This window comes from Perna viridis, chromosome 14, assembly GCF_037379345.1.
Source record: "Perna viridis isolate PV_CMFRI_1.1 ecotype Kerala chromosome 14, ASM3737934v1, whole genome shotgun sequence".
In the NCBI taxonomy this organism is placed as follows: domain Eukaryota; kingdom Metazoa; phylum Mollusca; class Bivalvia; order Mytilida; family Mytilidae; genus Perna; species Perna viridis.
Genome location: NC_142458.1, coordinates 22270990 through 22295059, shown reverse-complemented (window position 1 = coordinate 22295059; position 24070 = coordinate 22270990). Strand labels below are relative to the sequence as shown.

At 33.8% G+C, this 24070-nt stretch overlaps 2 long non-coding RNA genes across 2 annotated transcripts; one reads left to right on the top strand and one right to left on the bottom strand.

Moving 5' to 3' along the window:
* The first annotated feature begins 10291 nt into the window (after positions 1-10291).
* LOC148598650 (uncharacterized) lies at positions 10292-11582 on the top strand. Its single transcript, XR_015918560.1, has 2 exons — positions 10292-10803; positions 11293-11582. It is a non-coding gene; the product is annotated as an uncharacterized LOC148598650 (long non-coding RNA).
* A 3093-nt stretch (positions 11583-14675) lies between these two features.
* LOC148598649 (uncharacterized) lies at positions 14676-18949 on the bottom strand. Its single transcript, XR_015918561.1, has 2 exons — positions 18805-18949; positions 14676-16745 (listed from the first exon to the last, which is right to left on the bottom strand). It is a non-coding gene; the product is annotated as an uncharacterized LOC148598649 (long non-coding RNA).
* Positions 18950-24070: the final 5121 nt, after the last annotated feature.

The window sequence follows — 24070 nt, the reverse complement described above, 5'->3', positions numbered from 1 at the left end:
GCATGGTCCAGGTGCACCGGTAGGGTAAGCGTTCGCTGCTAAAGAGGAAAGTTAAACGATGACACGTCGGATAAATCAATTTTCATGGCGCAGATGGATACACCGGAACGGTCTACGACGAAACTTGACCACTGTATACAAAATAAAGCTTTACAATATGTCTATTTTATTCATTGTAGTTTTTATTTATGCCTCATTGATGTATACAATTCTAGAGGCCATACACTTCAAGTTCTCTAAAGTTTAAGAGTTGATTACTGTTACTGGCTTTGAGCACAAGAAGGACTTTGCTTCCCATCAATGGAGTTTCACACTTCAATTTTAGAACCTGTCCATTATAACCTGGCCCCATATAATTACCGCAAAGGTTCTTATTTTCTTTTTCTGCTGTTCTTCCTACGAAGATATAAAGATTTTTCAAACGCCGTCCTGAAAGATTAAATTTTCAATTCTTAATTTAAAGATAATATGATTTACAAGCAACAATGTATTGAAAATTGTTGCTATAGTATATTTCAATGTCAGTATTTTTTTTCTGCATTTATGCCCTCAGGTGATTGCCACGCACCCCAACTTTAGATGATTTTAAATATACGAGTCAATCTATTAAACAGAAAATTCCAATCGTCTACCAAAATTTACGACATTGAACACCCTTATAAAGTTTACACCAAGATATCAAAAGACAGTAGCCAGCTGAAACAGGGAAATTGTAAAATGGTATAATTAACCATGAAAGCTTGAGCAAATATTTATTTACCTATCTGTAAACAGGAAGTAGGTTTGTAAAACGTCTAATTTGCAGTTATGGACAATAAGTTCAGTTGACGTTTACAAAGAGTCTATTGCTTTTGATGTATGGTTTATGGAGACTAACTCGATGAAAAATACTTTCCTGACGGACAATCAGTATACTCTTTTTACATCAGCGCGGACATATCTTTATTTTCCATTTCAAATAAAGAGGACTTGTAATATTTGTACTTTTTACTGTTGAATATATACAAATATTTTTAAAAAAGGATTTTGGAGTTCATGTGTGTGTAAAATAGAAACAGTCAAGTTTCCTTTCATCTGTGGCACCTGCGCATTATGTTATTAAATCACAAGAGCCGGTCGTGACTACCATTACTTTTTTGTACTGCGTTAAACTTCTCACAAAAAGGCTTATGGAACATTTGAAGTTATTTGTGGTGCATTTCTGTCGTCCCTTTCTGGTCTTTGTCCCTAGCTTGCGCTATTTTGTTTCGAAGAAATCGATTGAAATGTGCCAATGTGAAAATTGGTCTTGTAATATATATCCAAACTGAGACAATCCATAGATGTAATTACAAGGTAATTGACCAATTTGTTAAGATATGAATCGTTAAGTCAGATTGAACTAACCGTGTAAATGAAATGTCATCACTATTGAAAATCACGATGCACATTTTCTATTTTCTTCTATTCCTGCACGAGTTTTTTTTTTTAATCTACCAACTATGAGACAGTTTACGCTTCATATACCGTTACAATGTTCGTATCAGGCACACGCTCAATGTCATTTATAACAATTGTACCATTTGAGGCTATGTTCAGTACAGTACTATGAGTAATCAAGGAAACACATGTTCTAGCGGAAATCAAAAAAAAGTAATCCAGGGACAAAGACCAAACACTGAGAACAGACATGCACGACAAAGAACATTAAGTAACTAACATAATACATAAAAGTAGCAAAAACAAATGAGCAACTTGGACTCCAGTAAAACTGAGAGCATGGACGAGGTGCACCGGTAGGATAAGCGTCCTCTGCTTTTCTAGAAACACCCGCCAAGTTGCTCATAAAAAGTAAGGTCCCGGGTAGACGGAAGAGGAAAGGTAAATACACTGTAAAGATCCTCGAGTTCATAATGGCGATCGTAAAACTTTTGTAGTGATGACTTCAATCTTGAAGCAACATTGCAAGTTTCCAGAACCCTTACTGTAAGAGTCCTTGCGCAATACAAAAAGTCTGCGTATTTACGGCAAGCTCTGGCATAACGTATGATTTGTGATACGAAAACTCAATACTCAGCTGCTGAAGCGATGTTAACACAGATGAAAGGTAAGTTGACAATTCTGAATGAAAAGTCAGCACGATCTTCGTAAAGTTTGGTCAATAGTTTTCATTTACAATCGATCTCTATGTGTAGGTCAAGATATGAGGCTGACAGTGTCTGTAGTATCCTTAGAATTATATCAAATTCTTTGGGGTAGATGCGATGTATCAAGTTTCAGAAATTCAGATTGATTAACGATAGTGCGTCATCTATATACCGGAAACAGAGATTAAAGGATCTAGTTAAACAAGGTTCTTTGTTTCTGATCAGATCAGGTATGAAATCAGCATGATAAGAGTGTATACAAGTATAGAGAAGCACAATTTGTTCGTTTGTTGAACACTGGAGAAATAAAATATTCCAGCATATATTTGGAAGATGATTTGGAATTATTTTTACCAAGTATGAGGAATCCTTACCAAGAACTATATCAATATATCTAGGTGTAGCATCTTTCCTTTAGAAGCAACAATGTATAATGTTTTTGAGTCGGGATTTTGACTGAGTATGAGGAATAGAAGTATACATTGTTGAAAAACCATAGGTTTTAATGCTACTATATTCTGATATTAATCTTGAATTGAGGGTCTCCAAAAAATTGTTCAGGATCCACATTGAAAGAAAATATCAATACGGGAGTAACAAGTCCTGTGGTAAGACTAAAGACCCTTTTTGACAGCTGTGAGTTTTGAAAGAGTTTTGGTGGTACATTTTGCAGATCCAGCTATGCAACGTTGTTTGTGTAAATTCTTTAGAGTTTAGTGCATATACGGTAAATCACAATTATCATTTGTGAGACCAAAATAGGATAGCACAGATTTATGGTTATCTACTATCTCTTTTTTTGAGAGTGTAGTGGCAGTATAGGTCTCATCGCTGCTATTATTTTCTACGTCTGTCTCTGATAATAAACATTGGATATAATACGTTACAACTCTTTAATAGAAAAAAAATATTTTTATTTAATAAAACGTTTGATTTCATGCTTATACAACGGAGTTAATCAACATAATTATTGTTGAAAATATTTTGCTTTGTGTCATAAAAAAAACTTACCACAGCAGACAACCCGATTAAATATTTGTACCTCGACAATTTTATATATCCCTTGTAAATCTATCCATGCATAGGGTTCAGATTCCCACTGTGTGGCTACTACTTCATTCTTATCTATCAAACCATCGGTTCCAAAAGCTGGATCACAATTTGAATCCCAATAATATGTGCTTTGTACTATTGGTTTATTGAACGATATTAATCTAATTATACCTGCAAATAGACAAAACAGAGGATGCTTCTAACATTTGTGTACGTGCGGAACATTAAGCATTTAAAGAAAAAAGAAAATAAACAAACCAATTAAAACAATAATATTTTTGCTCACCTGGCCAGAGGCCACGTGAGTTATTGCCATCACTTGTCGTCCGTCGTCGCCATCGTCCGTCGTCGTCGTTAACAATTATACAACTTTTCTCCTCAGAAACTACTTAACTGATTAGAACCAAACTTGGTATGAATGATTTTTGGGGTATCGTTCATAGAACTAACGTGGGGATTTTTGATTTGTCGAAAAACATGACCGCCGTTACTAAAAATAGAACATATGGTTCATACAGTAGTTTTTCACATATATCTCCAATACCGTTAGATTTTGTTTAATTCTGACATGTAAAAGTGTTCAGCACGATGAGATTTATCTCTGGTCAAATTCTGGTTTTAATCTGTTATGTCATGTTGGAGTTATCGCCCTTTTTCAACGATTTTTGCTATTTTTAATGTTGTTTCTTTCAAAAATCTTCTCCTCTGACACTACTTGACCAATTGAAACCAAACTTGGTATGAATGTTGCTTGGGATATCCTGCATAGAACTGTTTTTCTGATTTTTCATTCGCCGAAAAACATGACCGTCGTTACTAAAAATAGTACATAAGGGTCAGACAGCAGATTTTTGCTTATATCTCCAATCCGTTAGGTTTAGCTAAACTCTGACACAAGTAAAAGTGTTGTGCATAATGATATCTATTTCTTGTCAAATTTCGGTTTTACTCCGTTATGCCATGTTGGAGTTATTGCCTCTTTTCAACGATGTTTGCTATTTTTAATGTTATTTCTTTTTCAAAAATCTACTCCTGTGATGCTACGTAACCAATTAAAACCAAACTTTGTATGAATGTTCCTTGGGGTATCCGGCATAAAATTGATGTAGGTATTTTTGATTCGTCAAGAAATATGACCGCCGGTACTAAAATAGAACATAGCGGTCATACAAGAGTCGCATATATCTCCAAAACCGTTAGGTTTAGGCAAACTCTTTCAATAGCTGAAATGATCCTAATTATTAGTACTACAAAAGTCTTCAGAGATAGCCTACGTTTTATCCCAAAATATGTCTCTCTCTCGTTTAGATATTTACATAATCGTATGTGACTTTAACTAATTGATTGGTTATATTTTACATGTTTTTTTTTCTGCGATGTAATGAGCAACAGGAGCCTAAAACGCTGACCCTGAGAATTTGAAATCATGTAGTCATATCATTTGATGATTTTATTACATCCGTCTTGCTACACACTGTGCCACACAATAAGGCATTTAGATCATCAATCCTATCGAGTATCAAGACATATGGGTCTGTGGTATCAGAGGAGTTGCTTTTGCAAGAAAACAAACGTCCAAAAGTCAACAACTCCAATATGGGGGATTACATGTTCACAAACATATCACCATGGTTATATTACAACATCTGTACCACAGAAGGAATTCTCAACATAACTATGATCTATTTTTAGTAAAATCGGCGATGTTGTTCGCCAAACATCCAAATATTAGTTCTGGGCTAGATTATCCAACAGAACTTTCATACCACTTTTGGTTTCATTTAAACCGAAATTAGCAATATCAATAAACAATAAAAAATGCCATTTCTTGTGTCAACAGTATTGACACAAGGCAGTCCATTTTTGTAGAAACTTTGCCACATGATATATCTTTTAGATATCTTTTATCGGTTTCGATTTTAACATGAAAGAGGCTTTTTTGACGGATCAAAATGTTGATCATAAATTTTGTGAAGAACACGATACAAAGTTTCCTGGAAGACGTTTTAAGAGAAGTTTAAAAGAAATCTTAATGATTGAATAAGCTCATATGGCCCATATATAAGCAAAAACATGTCATGCAAAGACAAGACTTGAGTACAGGATATTACTTATCGTAACTAACTGAACGTAATTTACATGAGAAAGTTATGTGATAATGTTTTTTAATGTATGCTCCTTTCAATTAAAAGTCAGGTGACAAAAGCTTTGGAAAATTATGGAAACATGTTTGTTTATTGAAGAATTTCTAGATTCATAACTTTTATCTACAAATCAAATTTCTTAATTTATTCGTTAGAGAGCCACTAATCAATTAAAGCACATGGCTATACTTAACAATATTAAAAAAAAATCAAGGAAACAAATTAAACGAACGCATTCTAGGGACAAAGACCGGACACATAACAAACAACATATAACAATCAAAAGATACGTACAAAGAAACACAAATAAATGGGAAGTCGGACTAAGAATTGGGAGCATGGACCACGTGTACTGGAAGGGTAAGCGTCCCCTGATTTTCTAGAAGCAATTTTCTAGTTGCTCATAAAAAGTTGTGTCCGGGTAGACAAAAGAGAAAAAGACAAATATGTTAGGTTAAACAAATCGGTTCTCGTGGATCTGATGGATACACCGTAAGGATCCATGAGTTCATGATGACGACCATAAAACATATATAGTGACAACTTCATCTTATAGCAACATAACTCTTGGTCCAAAACGTCCCAAATTTTATATTATTCGAAGCATATTTAATTTTATATTTTATGTCTTTACAATTAAGGTAATGATGTACCTAAAATATCTGATACATAAGCGGTTAGATTTTTTTTGGGGGGGTGGAGTGGGGTTATAATTACAATAAAAGTGTAAAAAGGGAAATTTCAAAATTTCACACGTTTTTGTTATATTTTTTTCAAACTACCGTACTGTAAACAAGCTTTGTGTACTACAGTTCAATTTTTAGTGTTTCAAGTTTTTGTATGAGTCCAAGTAATAAATTATTGCACTTTTCCGAGTCATTGTAGGTCAAAAATTGCCACCCCATCCAATGAAAAAAATACTTCAACAAGAACCCAAATTATTTTGCATAAAATCGATGTAAAGGAGACATAATGGGTATAAGTGTTTACAATAAAGATGTATTAAACATATCTGCTTATTTCAGGTATCACCTGTAACGTGCAATGTTTTCAACTACCTTACTTTAAACAAGCTTTTGTATTTTCATGTAGCATCTAAGCGTTCTAATAATGAGGGAATGTTAAGGAGTTTTCTTGTACATCTGGTTGACGTCTGATCACGCACACAATACGTTACATTTAAAGTTGGGAGATTTTTTTCCAGCAAATGTAGTCCTCAGTTCAAAATTAACGATTGAATAAACCCTCACCTTTATGAAGAAATACAACATAATATTCCAATGATTGGATCGAGTTATTAATGGAATCATATCCTATAGGAGAGGTACAGGGATCAATGTGATTAACATAAGTTTCTGTAATTGTGCTAACACTTAATGATGTGTATACATTATTTTTTTTTAAATAAAATGTTGAAAAGAAAACATAATTCATATCATAAATATTTTGCACGTAATTTTGTTTCCAATACATGTTCAAAATGTGTTCAGTCATAAGATTAGTCTATATTTTTCCTTTTACAATCTTAATCTGCGCTAAAATTGAAAACTCAGAAAATTTGAAGAAGCATAACTATGAACTATAAAAATTACCTTGAAATATTTTCATAACCATATTATATAGATGAAAATCATTGAATTATTGCATGAATATACATGTACAAGTATAAACACTTAATTAGCCCCTTTTTACAAATATTTACGTAGTAATGTACAGACATAATTGTATAAGCCTAAATAAAGCCATTTATGGCCCCACCTTCAATTAAGTCCTATATTCATCTAGTCTTTAAATGAGGATACTTCATTTGGTACTATGGTGTGTATGTGTGTATGTGTGTGTGTGTGTGTGTGTGTGTGTAGGGGTATGTCAAAATCACTATCAAATGCATATTGAACTAACTTTTTATTATTGTATGGAGCAAAAACACCACAATGTTGTCTCTTCTTAGTTGGTAAATTGTTCATCAACTTCAAATATATATATGATGATACATCATATATAACAAATGTCTATAGAGTTCAAATTGTACATGTGCGCTCATGCATTGTCGTAAACATATCACATTTACACCAAATGCTTAGTCGCTACAACTTAAATTAACTTAGAAACTCTCTGTGTTTATTAATGCAGATTTCGGAGAATGATAATTTATTACATTTTTCAATGAAGGAAATATTGCCGAGAAATTGTTGGATTTGGAATAGTTTGTAGGATACAATACAAAAGGGAGTTAACCGCATTTTGTTCAGCAGAAAAAAGTAGACATCTTTAACATAAGTCATAAACTTTTTGCAAATTATATTATAAATAACTACAATATTAATATTCAATGAAAAATGTTTTTTAAAAAAAAAGAAACAAAAAACGTAGTCTGATATCGCAACTATATCGGATATTCACACGTATTCGTCACATGTCAACGTATCTGAAGTCGCCAAAGCGTTTGTTTCAATGTCGCCGATATGTGAAACATAATATGGTTAAGAAAATGTAAAAGTGCATTGATATGTTCTGTGTCGGTTAAATTAATTGAGTCTTCATTTCAAAGAGCATATTTTATTTTACCTGAAAACTGCTATGGGGAGTTATTTATAAGTAGCGTTTTGTTTTCATATTTGTTGAAATACAAGGACACGCAAAAAAATCTTATATCAAGCAAGTTACGAGTCATTTATTAACTTTCATGTAAATTATATAGATTTTCCGCAGCACTTTTTGAAAAAATACATATGTTCATTGATTTGAATTTACAGTTTTATCTTCCCATTGCACTCTTGACATTTATGTGGTCCGACCAAGGCTTGATCAAGAGATCACGTGACTCATTTTATTGCACATTTTGACATTTTCCGGATCATTTTGTATTTGGGAAGATTTACTTTATGTACTTAAAAATATGAAAATCGACGAAATTTAACGTATTAAGATGAGTTTAAAAGTAGCTTGTGTTCGTTGAAAAAAAATATGACAATTTATGACATTTCTCCATAACACACCCGCAAAGCCAAAGAAATGCATAATTTAAAGTTTTCCATGCCATTTAGGCGAATGAATGGTACCCACTAAAAATTCTCTGAAAACTCACAATTCGTATGTGGTTGATTAGCATTTTTAAACGGTGTGGGGAAAATAGGTGTCATTTAATCATCTAAGTTGCTTCGTTCAAACCAGAACAGATTTATAAGGGATGGGGAAATACTTTTGACATGTTTTAAATAAATGATTGAAAATATCAAATTTAAGTTTAGCAATAACTTTATTGCCGAAATTATTTGACTATTTCCTGAAAATTGAATTTTTTTTTTTTTTTTTTTTTTTTTTTTTTTTGATTTTTTCATCAATTCTGACTACAAAAATCACTAGAAAGAGTAATTAAGCAAAATAAGGTTCTATCGGAAATCAAAAGATAGTAATCCAGGGACAAAGACCAGATATGGAGAACAGACATACACAACAAAAAAACATTAAGTAACTAAAATAATGCATACAAAGTAACAAAAACAAATGAGCAACTTCACTAAAGACTGGGAGCACGGAAGTCATCAAAAGAACCCCAGAAGTATTAATTGTGAACAGAAAATACCTCATAAACCATCGTTTACTGAATCATAAATACTCGTAAGGGTTTTGACTTTGAAAAATATTGCAACTTAAATGAGAGGTATTGGTGCACGGGAGGGGGGTTGTCGCAACCACGTATCTTTTCAATTCCAAAGTAACTATCTTCAAAATTTTAATAATGGATCATTAAATGACTTCAACGTGTTTTAACTCACCGTCGTAGTGCTGCCAGCCAGTCTGTTCTTTTCCAGAGACATCCATGTCGACAAACACATCAAGAAAATGTTGACATACTCCATTCTCAGTGTTGTATGAAATAGACTTGCAGGGTGGATTGTTGACACATGACACAAAACATGCCAGTTTGCTCCTTGTTTTTTTAGAGATAATTTCATTGTAACTCACATACATGTCTTCAAAGGAAGACTTACGAAGACCGAAACAAACTGCAGATCAGTTTGAACATATGATACAAAACATAAGGACAGCACACACATACATCCAACTGAACTTGTCATTTTTTATCGCAAAACTTATGAAAGAGACTTGAGTCCTGTTAATCGAAATGCTTTAAGCATTTTGTTTTAAACTCTCCACAACTATTAAAAGCTATTACTGGAAAATCGATAATTGCATTACGATATATGAATATAACATAGTGAGTTAAGTATATATTAAAATTTAATAATTAGTAATATTTAAAATTTTAAAAAGTCTATAAAATTGATGTTAAATACTACCGAAATCCGTTTAGCGAAGATAAAGCTTATAGCATAATGTTATTTCCCTTTGTTTATGAAACATTATATATATTTTTATTTTTATTAGAACGTAGCAATTTCTGTATATTGCATATATTTAGAAAATACATTTAATTTTGATGTCGATTGTATTTTACTTTACATACTTCAGTATACATTTTGTTCAGAGTTTGTACACATGTTTACTACAATATTTGCTTACTAATGAAACAAACATGTTGAAACATTGCTTTAAAAGCAGTGTGCCTTTGCTTCAAATGAAGAATTAAATTCGAAATTTGTTTATTTGGCAAATATCTATACGATATAATATATACAGGAGAAAATTCTAGACGATATGTCGATTCCTCATGGATCACAACGACACTGTTAGAAGTAAATTACCGACAATATCACCTCCGACACGTAAACCAGTAACAGCTACATGTAGGAGAATGACAAGGTTATTTGTGTGTTATTTACTTCTCACATTGAACTGACATGCATCCTCTCTAGTCAGGGTTTTTAGTCCACCCTCGCTCCCTTAAACTCCTGACATCACTCATTCATAGTTAGCGGGTATCACCAATCCAATGCCGATTGGTTGCTTCTCCGGGTGCGAAGCACCAATAAAAATTGATTAACATAAAATGTCCATGGAAAGGTAAACAATGATACGAGTAACTTATAGTTGTAAGATGTCACAAATGATTCAATATGACCAAAAATGGTAACTGTAGATTCTGTTTAGAGTCTTTAGCGAAAAAAATGACGTTATGTGTATGTAGCCATGTTGTAAGTAATATGGAAGAGTTTCTATTACGAGTGATTTGATTGAATTTTGGATCCGGGTTAAATGTAGGTAACTCACTAGATGGCGCTGGACTATACCTGCTAAATATGAATGAGTGATGTCAGGGGTTTGAGAGAGCGAGGGTGGACTCAAAACCCTGACTTGGGAGGATGACTGATATGGCAAAACAGATTAAATTGATTTTCCCATTGTAATATTCATGAAGCACCTAACTACAGTATTTAAATTTTACAACTGGTTCGTTTTGCTCCTATTTGTAATAAAGTATAAAATTTTACCGAACGTAACAGATGCTTTTGAAATAAGGATATCGATTTTACCAAGTTTAGCCTGGACATCTACGGAGCCAAATTTTTGAAAAGGTAAGCTGTAGTATATATATAATACATCATAGAGTTTTGTTTTTGTTTTTTTTGTTGAAATAATGTAAAAAGGTATGGATAATTGTAAGTTTATGATGTGAACACGTCATTATTATGATTAGTTTATATTAATGATATGTCATAAAATATTGACATAAAACACTGTATTGTTAAAAGGCTTCTATACTGAAAATGCACAAGACCGTCATCAATGTCGGTTGAACCATGAACCGTTCAAGTTTGTGTTCAAATCAATGCTAACAGGCTAAGTTTCCAAGGCTTTGGTCAATACTGTGAAAGTATTATTATTTGTGTGATACTAATTTTCGTGATTTTCGTTTGTTGGTCAAACTAAGAAATTTGATTAGTTTGAAAACGAATTAAAGGACTTTCACAGTATTAATTGAGTTCTCCAAATTATTGAAGTAAAATTTTACATTATTTGGTTATAAGTTTTTTTCACTAACGCTTTGTCAATAATGCTGATAGATTGTAGATTGGTAATCACAGTAAAAGGGAGAAATGAAGGGATATGTTGCTACATGTACAAGATTTATGTCAGCATTACAAACATTTAAGGATTGTCATCGTGAACTCGTGGATGTTTCAAGGAGAGGGGAGGAAGCTTATAGTACAATGCACCTGGTCCATGCTCCCAGCTTTTAGTGGAGTTTGTGTTGGTTATTTACATAAAATTCTTGTACATGTTTTTGATAACTTTATTTTCTTTGCAGTGTGAGTTAATTTTTTATCTTTTGAATATATTTTTCATGATTGTTCATATCTTTGTTCCCTGATCACTCTTGAAGAGTTTTGGGTATAATAAGTGTAATGTTTACTTAAAGGGCGTTTTAATCTTTTGTTGCAACGCTAAAGACAAATTACTTGATGGTCTACATGTTCTTTAAAGACACAGTTCAAATGAGGCTGACCTTTGAATTAAGTGGCGATTTCGTAGAATTGTTATCTGCCACACACAATTCTCGATAATGGCATGACCTCATTTTGATCAATCGAATATAATTAGATGTAAGTACTTTGGCATTGATGTGCAATTGAAATTTCTCGAGAGATGAAGTGTGACTTGCGATATTGAAATTTCGATTCAAATTTTACGAAAGATGAAGTATACATAGTATTAAGAAGCAATTCAATATTGAGTAATATTTCAAAGAAAATACAGGTTCATTTGGTGTGGTTAGAACCTCACAGAAAAAATGTCTACTCATTTGAAATTAACTCTTTTTAGTGGTGTCCGAGTTTTATCATTATTTTATTTACAGTATGTATCCCTTAATTAATTAGAATGCAGTTTTTACAGTTTATAAATTTATCTTGTGACTTGCCCTTATATTCATCATCATCGTTGTTTACAGATTTTATTTCATGCATTTTAGCGTGAGTTGAATTCAAGGTCAATCTTTTAAAGTACACAATACTTGACATAAATCGTGGAAATCCTGGTCTAGGGATAATTTAGCGAGTTTTAATAAGTTAATCATATTAAGTGGTGTACTATATGTATTTGTTACAATGCATGTACTCCCTGTATCATGTCCATATATTTATGGTGCAAATGTAAATTCTTTTAAACGTAAAAAAAGATTACAAAACCGCATTAGCATCGTCTGCTTTACAAATGATCATGATTGGCATCTCATAACAAATAATGTAGATTTAACGTGTTCTTGCATACAATAGCCGGCGAATCAGAAAAGAATTCATCGGCATACTAAGTTAATTGTCATTAAATATCCCGTTTCTAATTGACCTATCACCTCGTCTGTTTGCCCGTTACATGTTTTGTAACTGATTTCACACATCTGTTGAAGGGAACTTTTAAATGTTTGTATATAACTTGTTCCCAGGTTAGTCGCTTATCTGCATTTTTTGAGAAATTTCTTATATATTTGGTATATTGCTTACGCATGATGACATGCACTGCTCCTATGAGGTTGACCTGCCCTTTTCAAGTTGGTTGATTATCTACTTCCTGCTTCTATGTTTTTTCCTTTAATGTTTGGTGACTACAACTCATTTTTGAAGTAATTAGTATCCCATATTTGAAGGAGTAATCAAGGGAACCAAGGTTATAGCGGTAATCAAAAGAATGTAATTCATGGACAAAGACCAGACATACACAACAAAGAACATAAAGTAACTAAAATCATACATACAAAGTAAAAAAAGCAAATGAGCAAATCGGACTCCACTAAAAACTGGGAGCATGGACCAGGTGCACCGGTAGGGTAAGCGTCCTCTGCTTGTCCTCACCCGCCGAGTTGCTCATAAAAAGTCATGTCCGGGGTAGACAAACGAGGAAAGGAGAACTATGACACGTTGAATAAATCAGTTTTCATGGTGCAGATGGATACACCATAACGATCCACGAGTTCATGATGACGACCATAAAACTTCTGTAGTGATGACTCCAATCTTGTAGCAACATACCCCTGATCCAGAAGCCTATTTGTTAGAATTCTAGCGCGATACAGAAAGTCTGCGTAGTTTCGGCAAGCTCTGGCATAATGTATGAGTTGTGATATGAACACTCCATACGCAGGAGCCGAAGGGATGTTGCCACGGATGAAAGGAAAGCTGACAATTCTGAATGAAAAGTCATCACGTTTGTCGTAAAGTTTGGTCAATAGTTTTCCTTTACCATCGATTTCTAAGATATGAGCCTGACTTCACAGTGTCTGTAGTATCCTTTATCTCAAGTTCTTTTGGGTAGATGCGATGTATCAAATTCCCGAAATTAGGATTGTTTAAAGATAATACGTCATCGATATAGCGGAAACTGAGGTTGAAGGATCTAGCCAGACGATATTCTTTCTTTCTGATCAGATCAGCTATAAAGTCAGCCTCATAAGAGTGAAGGAATAGGTCAGTAAGTAAAGGAGCACAATTTGTTCCCATTGGAATGCCGACCGTTTGTTGAAAAACACGTCTACCACACTGGACAAATATGTTGTCGATTAAAAATTCCAACATTTTGTAAACATCTCTCTATGTATATTTGGAAGATGATTTGGAATTATTTCTTACAAAGTATGAGGAATCTCTACCAAGAACTATATATTTGTATCTAGGTGTACCATCTGTTTTGGAAAAACAACGATGTATAATTTTTTTAAGTCGGGATTTTAACTGAGTATGGGGAGTAGAAGAAAGTGTTGAAAAATCATATGTTTTAATGCTATTATATTCAGATAATAGTCTTGAACTAATTATCTCCGAAAGATCTTTCGAATTTTTAGGATCCACATTGAATTAATACCACTACGGGAGTAACAAGTGTTGTGGTAGGACTGCAGGCCCTCTTTGACAGTTATCAGTATAGAAGTTAAAAGTTTTGAAAGAGATTTGGTGGTACATTTTGCAGATCCAACTAGGAAACGTTGTTTGTATGGATTCTTGTGGTGTTTTGGAATCCAGTATATAGACGGTAAATCACAATCATCGTCCTTGGTAGAGAGACCAAAAGAGGATGGCACAGAATTATGGTTTTCCACAATCTCTTCTTTGGAGAATGTGGTAGCAGTATGGGTCTTATCACTGCTATTATTTTCTACGTCTACCTCTGATAATAAACATCTGATGTAAAACGTTTTGCAGACAAAAACAATGTTGTTTTGGGCTTTGTCTGCTGGTACGACAACATATTTTTCATGTATAAACTTACCAATTAAGACGGGGGCGTTGTATGGTTGTTTAAATCAAATGATCAAATGATTACCAGATAGCGTAATCCAGTCCAGTGACAATTATTGTGGTACACCTGCAGTCGCACGAACGTTTTTTCAGGACAACGCCTTTTTTTTTCTCTTTCTTTTTAGAACTAAAATTTTGGCTCCTCAAAACGAATCATGTGATCGGAATCTTTTAATATAGATCAAAATAATAAATGTATTAAATGATTAAATACAGGATTATCATTGTACAATTGTATTTGAATGCAAGTACGCTTACTAAAATCTTTATAATTCTACTGATTTCTAAAATAATGTTGATAGATCGAAGTCTGAGTGAAATCATACTTTTCCAGTTATAACATGGTAATATATACCGAAATTTATAACCCGATACAAAATCTCATTTTATGTTTTAACCGGTGACTCTATAGACATACGACTTTTCGGGTATTGACCTTTGATTGAGGCATACATGTACTTTTTGCGGTTCAAGTTTATTCACTAATACATATGTGCACATGTATTACTTATGATATATATTGGACGCCTGGGAATAAAAATGCCTTTATCATATTATTTGCCTTCTTGAAGTCTATGAATGAGCGAAAAGCACAGGAATAAACACGGAACGCGAAACATGGTATATATAATGAACACGGAATGCATGTGGAACACGGTACACGGAATATTGGGAATGTTGATTGATTCAGGGAGAGTAACGTGAAGTACTTAAGTACCATTCTGTGTAATGGCAATGGCTGGCACATCATTTTCCCCAATTTAGTCATTTTTGCCTTAGATATATTCAGTAATCTTTAAAAGAGCTCTATAAGTTTATTCTGAAGCATCTGTGACCAAGATAGCTTTCGACTCTTATATAAAGAAAGATTTGAGGGAAAATGTTTCCACCATTTTTCCGTAGTGCATGTCAACTAAATTTGACCCATCAATATTTTAAAAAGGCAAGTTTTACAAACACTTTGATGGTTATTGCTGGAGGTTATCGGGTATAAATACTTTGTTAGTGCATATAATCTCTGCGTTTGTTTCCTTCATATGCCAAATCTTATATACATTTTGCCCGATTCCTAGACGGAGAAGTACTTTATAATAATTTTGGTGGCACCCAGCTAACTAATTGATAAATAACTCAAGCTGGATGGTATTATTGGTTGTTTTCAAACTAAAAATAAATTAGTGTATGTAAATTAATCGACTTTAACATTTGTTCATTAGACCAACATCAATATGTACAGGGAAAATATTTATATAGACGATATGTCGATTGTACATCGATCCCAACGACAGCATGAGAAGTATATCGCTGACACATATCCGACTACACGAAATGTATAGCAGTGACAGCTACTTGTAAATGAATAACAAAGCCGTCTGTTTTTATATATATGACATGGGTCCAGTTGAAGTAATGAGATTTAAGATGCCTTTAAACATTTAGATTTTACATACCATATAGCAGAAAAGATCTCTTTACACTTTTCTTGTGGAGTTTAGGAACATACATACATACATACATACATACATACATACATAGTCCAGTACATAGACGGTACATCACAATCATCGTTTTAGTTAGAGAGACCAAATGAAAATAGCACAGATTTATGTTTTCCACTATCTCTTCTTTGGAAAGTATAGTGTTAGTATAAGTCTTATCACAGCTATTATTTTCTACGTCTACCTCTGATAGTAAACATTTGATGTATTACGTTTTGCAGACAATAACAATGTTGTATTCGGCTTTGTGCGACAACATAGTTGTCATGTATGGTAGACAATGTTTTTGCTACATCGGGGTCTTTGACAACTGATGTAACATTGACACTCATTGATCTACTTAATACTTTCATTCATTTCAAAATTAAAGACTTGACGGCTTTTACACACTCTGACAGAGAATCAACGTCTTCTTGTTCTCATTTTATCCACTTCTTGCATTATCCTCCACGGCATCCATACGAACTTAACATAATAATTCCAATTCAAGAACGTGGTCCACGGTACTTTTGACCTTTTGAATGGACCTTACGCAGAGGTTCGTTTACGATGATGCTTAAATCTCCCATACCGGAAACTGTTTCGAAGTTATTAATGGTGCCTTCTATGTTGGAAAACATGTAAAGTTTTGTAAGTTAATTCTAAAGTCTTTAATATCCATGTGCCATTTTTATATTGATCAGATGTTATTCCTTTTTAAATTTATTTACTTCTATGAATGTCAATCTCCTACAATAATAAAGTATGATGTTAATGAAGTGCTATGACATTCATAATATGAAAATGGAGCAATTCATACAAAATTGAAAATCCTATGTAAAATGTCTGGTCTTTGATCCTGAATTTCATTCTTTTGATTTCCGCTAGAATTTTTATTCCCTTGATTATTCTTTACGAAGAGTACAATAAACATGTCTTTAGAATCTGTTTCCAAATCAACCAGTAAAAGTATTATTTGTTTGTTTGTTTGTCTGGATAAAATGAATATGAAATGATGATGAAATGAAAAGTGGGATGGGACACAAGAATAATGGGGTCGACAAATTTTGATTGCCACTGGAAACAGGGAGAGGTGGGTAGGGTCGGGCAATTTAGCCTCCTGTGGCTGAGTCCTATGGTTCCTAGTTCAGGAGAATACCACAGTAGGTTTATTTTAGTTTATTGGTATCTTCCCAACACGGTGCACCATTATGGTTTGCGGTCAGGTTTTCCGTATTATAGCCTGACAACCCCAGCATGTAAGACGCTAGGGGTACCCCCATTTCCCCACCTGGGACACACAACCCAGTTGCTCTGTAGGCAGAGAGCCCTAGCCCCCGGCTAGGGTTCTAAGCACTATTTAGTCGTCTTTTATGACAAGCTTAGCGCTGCTGCAGGTCTATTCTTTTGACACCCGGACCTGCATGGACTGCCAGTGAAAATAATGTCCATTAATTCACATATTTTCTTCTATAAAAAAACCCGTAGTTGTAATGGTTATATTCTAGATAACTGTTTCGTTGGTCTCAGAGTAGCGTGCTCGCTTTGATTATGGTTATGGTACATTTTGGAATCAATCCCAGATTGAGTCACATCAAAAACGCATCAGCGTGTTGGATTAGTACAAAGCTGTGTATGTTATATTTTCCAAATCTTTCTCGTCCAGTAATGCTAAAATATCTGCATTTGGACATTAAAAGACTGTCTATGTAAAGGTAAGGCAGATTCTATAACATGGGTGTCACAGGTTAAAAACAATTATTTTAATTTTAAAATTATTAATTTTATTCCACCATTTTTTTTGTTCCAGTATCATTCCTATTTTTGTAGCATATATGCCTTGTTACATTTCCGCAAACCATAGTGGTGCACCGTGTTGGGAAAAATGCCACGTTCCTCGCAAGTTAAAGAACCCTTCTGTGGTATTCTTGGAATAGAAAAGATAGGGCTCCGCCACAGGAAGCTAAATTGCCCGACCCTACCCAACTCCCTATTTCCAGTGGCAATCAAATTTGTCGACTCCATTATCCTTGTGTCTCATCCCATTTTTCATTTCGTCGTCATTTCATGTTCATGTTATCATCCATTTCATGTTCATCGCCTGAATATAGCTGAAATATTGATGCTAGGGCTTTTAACCCCAACAATCAATCAATCAATCGATGCCACAAAAGTTCACTAAGATTCTTGTGTTTATTAGTCAAGATCGCAGTGCTCTATAATACAAATAATAAATATTCAATACACATGATCATAGTGCATAATGTGTAAAGGGAAATAGTTCAATTTATTCAGAACAACAAACTTTTCAAACCTTCTGTAACAAGGAAATTTATTCATGGTTATATAAACTGTCTTACATATATACTTCCAGATGGACATTATAATTATGAACAATAACTATTTGCAAAATTGTGGCAACAACACTGATCTTGATAACTAAATTAAATAACTGGAAATTAAAGTAATAAAATCAAATTACAAAGTTAACCAAAATATATGGTAATAAGGGCTATGAATATCCCAATTCATTTTAGTGTCATACATGTTATGTACACATGTATGACCCTGAATATAAAATTATCAACAATAAAAACAATGTCAGGAAACTGAGACTTAAATCAAAATAGTCATCCATAAAATAAAAAAAAAAACTAGAGGTATAAAAATATCAATGGAACAAGCTAAGGTTGTTTTCCTCTATGTGTTTTATTCATTTCACTCAACACTTCCATACTATGTGCTATCATGCAAAACTTAAGTCAAATGAAATACATGTTAAATATGATAATTATGAACCGTCAAGAACCTCAAAGATCCAACTAATCTGACAGTGTAAATAATATGTGAATTCAAAAACATAGGCAGGAATCTAGATCTGTCCGAAATACAACTATACTCAATACATGTATCAATTTCAAGATGTCTGACTCCAAAATATTATGCCAGTTCTCCAAATCACCAAAAAGTAAAGTTAAATATAGAAACAAGTATTTGACCAATCAGAGACCTTAAAGCAACAACCTAGATTATGACCAGCTAACAATACTGAGGCTCAACATGAGAAACCATATAAAATTCATACCACTAAAATAAAACAATAATGCTAAAATACAACAATACAATATTATATTTGATTTTGTATCAAATATCACTATACCACATACACCCTTCGATATAAAATTACGTCGTGGTCATTCATATGAGGTGACATTAAGTATATCAATACAAATAAACATTATCCAAGAAAACTGAAGAAGTGGAACTGCTATATAATAATGCATTCTCATGTAGTACTGAAAATACTCACTAGTATCTATGATATGCACATTCAGAAGAGTAGACGTCCCTGACTCAGTTTCTGCCTTTACATGTAAATGATTATAAATATTCAGCAAAAGTGAACAGGTGACATCATCATACTACTACTCTGGTACTCAAATTCAGATGGTTCAGGAGATGGCTCTTGTTTTCTTCGTCTTGCCTTGGGAATTAAGTGGCTGGCTTTAGGGATTGGTCGTACTGGATAAGACTGCCGCCTGTTGAAATTCACAACTTGCAAAAGCAAATTCCTTGTATAGTCTTCCTTTTTACCTTATAAGTATTACACCCCGTGCAGGTCCCGGTGTTGAAAGAATAGGCCTGCAGCAGCGCTAAGCTTGTCGTATAAGGCGACTAAATAGTGCTCAGAAACCTAGCCAGGGGCTAGGCGCTCTGCCCACAGAGCAACTGGGATGTGTGCCCCTGGTGGTGGAATGGGGTACCCCTGGCCTGTTACATGCTGGGGTATCAGGCTATAATACGGAAAACCTGACCGCAAACCATAGTGGTGCACCGTGTTAGGAAAGATGCTACGTTCCTCACACGTTAAAGAACCCTGCTGTGGTATTCGATAGGAGTAGGAACCTTTGCGCTCCGCCACAGGAGGCTAAATTGCCCTACCTTACCCACCACCCCCTTTTTCCAGTGGCAATCAAAATTTGTCGACCCTATTATCCTTGTGACCCATCCTTTTTTTTTTTATTTCATGTTCATTTTATCATCCATTTCATGTTCATTGTCTGAATATAGCTGAAATATTGCTGCTCGGACGTTAAACCCCAACAAACAAACATCTAAGTATTACAGTTTTTTTTTTAGTTTTTTCTGTTGTTGGTTGTACTTGACTTGGTGTGATTTCTATACAAGGTGTTACTTTTGTTTTAGTTTAGTTTGAAAGTTGATGTGGTATTGGTAGTCATGGTTTAATTTATTTATTAATTAATGCACTTCATATTTGATTTTGTATGCATGTATTAAGGAGAATTTTAACACTATATCTGACTGTGATAATTTTACTAGGATTCTTGTTTTTATTAATCACGATATCAAGCCCTATAAAACAAAAAACAAATATTCAATGCATATAATCATATTGCATATTGTACAAAGGAAACAATTTAATTTATTTACCACAAAAGTGTACAAAACCGAAGAATTGAGAAAATTTTGACACAAAATAAAATATAAGATATAATATATAAAGCCCTGAAGACACAAGGATTAAAATTTGTATTTATAAATTGGTCAGGATATAAGCAATGAACATAACGAGAATAGGTACGATGTATATATCAAAGAGACAACAACATCGCAAGGATGAAAATGTCAGCCCAAGACCATCCATTGGTCTTCAATGAACGACCAGGAAATCCTCATACCACAGAGCATGTGGCATCAATAAATCATTATACACAGATAAAGCAAAAACGCTGCCCCAAAATACTCAAGTAACATGGAAATTCCTGCACAATATGCAGCGGGGTTTGGAAACTTTGGCGAGATCACTACCCTACCCTTATAAAATCTGACCGCTGTGGTAAAATCATTATTTCTTTTTTGCCGCTCATATTCTCCTTGTATTTGTATATTTTTGCATGAATTGTATAGAAGTTTTTTTCTTCATTAATTGTAAGTATTAACATTTTTCATCGTTCGTCTATCGTATATTTAAACGCACGCTCTAAGTGTTCGTTTATCGTTCCATTGGTGAACGTATTGCGTGCATTTTCGTATCGTGCGTACGGGAAACCTAAACGTCTCAAGGACTGTCCTAAACAATGTTGTACATTGCAAATAAGAAATTAAACTGCAGTTATATGTACAACACATTTAGCATACATTTACAAAAACCATATTTATATATCTTTACATTTATATTCGCCAAAAACATTGCTTTATGTGAAGGAACAGTATAACTCAACATAATACCTCCAGCTTGCAACGTGAAGGAGTCCCGTCTTTCCGTCTGCTATTTCTTTACACAAATGTAACAACACTAAATGGATTTAACCAAATATTTTACAGATTATTCACTAAAACTTCGTTGAGTACCAATGTTGGTAGTCCTCTTTATCAAGATATTAATTAAACTTATTTACAAAGTCCTTGGTCGAAAAGAGTAGATGATCAGATAGAGTAGAAAGTTGGATATCAATTAAGTGATCATTGCGTAGTCTTTTTAGTTATATATTGTCATAATGAACAATTATGTCATTAGTCTACTATAAATCGGCTTTTGGAAATGGTACCAAAAATAAAAAAAGAAATAACATACAGATAAACACAGGCAAATATTCTTCATGTGGAGTTTTATACAAAATTCATATGACTTCACATGAAATTAACATGGTTTTCACGTGAAACTCACTTAACTTGATGCGAAAATATCAGCCAATTTGCTTTCGACCAAGTCTTATTCAAACAGAATTATGTTCATCTCAAAAGTTGCCATGGACCTGACAAAAACTGTCCCCGGCTTACACCAGAGGTTATCACAGATGTTGGTTACAAGGTTTATTGTTACAATGTCTGCACTACGGAGTATGATTTCGATTAGGAGGCTTCATACCTTGAAAATTACAATATTATTACGGATAATATATTGCACTCAGATCAAAGTTTTAGAATGCTACAGATTATGGTTTGTGTTGGTCACACTTTTATCTAATAATCTATTTATCTTCAATAACGTATGAATATAGCTGAAGACAAACTATCAAGGTATCTCTATTTGATTTAGTGTATTTTTGTATTCATCTGTAAATAAATAGTCTGAGGAAATACATTCCCATTGATAAATGAAATTCTTATGGCCATATTATTTTACTTTTGCTAAGTTTAAGAGTTGATAACTGTTGCTAGCATTGAGCACATGAAGGACCTTGTTCCCCATGAAAGGAGTTTCAATTCTAGAACCTGTCCACCATGGTAAGAAAACATCTTGCTCAACGCTTTTATCCCAATCAGAATATTTTTACACCACGGTCAATTTTTAGTTACAAGGGTCATGCTTGTCAAACGATCAAAATTCCCAACATCAGTTCTGGGCAGGATAACCTATCGAACATCCCAACCAAGTTTTGTTCCAATTGGTCAAAACATTTGAAATGTCTTTATAACAACAATCTTTGTATATCGTTTCAGAGGAAAAAATGTTTTATAGTAAGATAAAAAGGTCACAAGGAGATATTTCAGGGGCGAAATCTCCATTAAAGTTTATCTAATTTTCCTGAAATTCAGACTGATCACAGATTGTTCTTTTAATGATAAATGGTTAAACAATTGGCTTAGTTTCCATCACCACCACCCCCCACACCAAAAAAAAAAATAATAATAAATTCCTCGAACAAATAAAAAAAAAGGCATTTCTTGGTGATATTTTTAAAAGGAAATGTTAAGCGATTCTATCGATCTGAATAGCCTTATACGTATTATTTTTCTTCTATACCCGAAGTAATCCTACTTTACTTTACTAAACTAGTATATTACTTGAATTCTGTCTTTCATTTTAAAAATTGATATTTGGACATGACATATTTGTTTGTTTGTTGGGGTTTAACGTCCGAGCAGCAATATTTCAGCTATATTCAGACAATGAAGATGAAATGGATGATAAAATGAACATGAAATGAAAAAAAGGATGGGTCACAAGGATAATAGGGTCGACAAATTTTGATTGCCACTGGAAAAAGGGGGTGGGTGGGTAAGGTAGGGCAATTTAGCCTCCTGTGGCGGAGCGCAAAGGTTCCTACTCCTATCGAATACCACAGCAGGGTTCTTTAACGTGCGAGGAACGTGGCATCTTTCCCAACACGGTGCACCACTATGGTTTGCGGTCAGGTTTTCCGTATTATAGCCTGACAACCCCAGCATGTAACAAGCCAGGGGTACCCCATTCCACCACCAGGGGCACACATCCCAGTTGCTCTGTGGGCAGAGCGCCTAGCCCCCGGCTAGGTTTCTGAGCACTATTTAGTCGCCTTATACGACAAGCTTAGCGCTGCTGCAGGCCTATTCTTTTAACACCCGGACCTGCACGGGGCTGGACATGACATAAAAAGGGTATTAAACGTGTAATAATAATAAGTCTGTCCCAATTTCTAACTACGGCTTTAAAAAGAAGACAATAACTCAAAATTTCAGTAACAGAAAGAACAGAAAAAAAACAGTCCTATTTAATAGATATACTTTATAATATATAGTTTGTTTTTGTTATATCCGAACATCTTTGGAAACAGATTATTATTTAAACAAAGATTCTCTCGAATTATGTTGTTAACAACTTATACTAAATTGGGCTTCATGTTCTATTTCAGTACGAGAATTTTTTATGGTTGACATCCACCTGCGCAGGAGGGGATAATAATGATGCATTTTACTTTCAATTTATTGTAAAGCCTGTATGTAAAGTATTCATTTTTTAAAAGAAGAAAAATGCATTGTACAGTACGCTAAAAAGTGGTTTTGTCTGTTTTTTTTGTATTGTAAATAATTAAAATTCATATTTCATTGCTCATCTTTAAATGAAAAATGATTATTAGAGAACGAATTTTGCGAAATCAACTTTGTCACGTAACCTTGAAACATTTTATAGATATTATTACGAGAGGACCTATAAAGCGTGAATCTTTTCCGTGCGCCGACAACCTCTATACAAAAAGTTGTTTTTTTTTGTCTATTTGTTAACGGTTATTGTTTTAAATTTGATCAGATTGATCTCCAATGCTAGACAGTTTGTGTCTTTTTTCAGACGC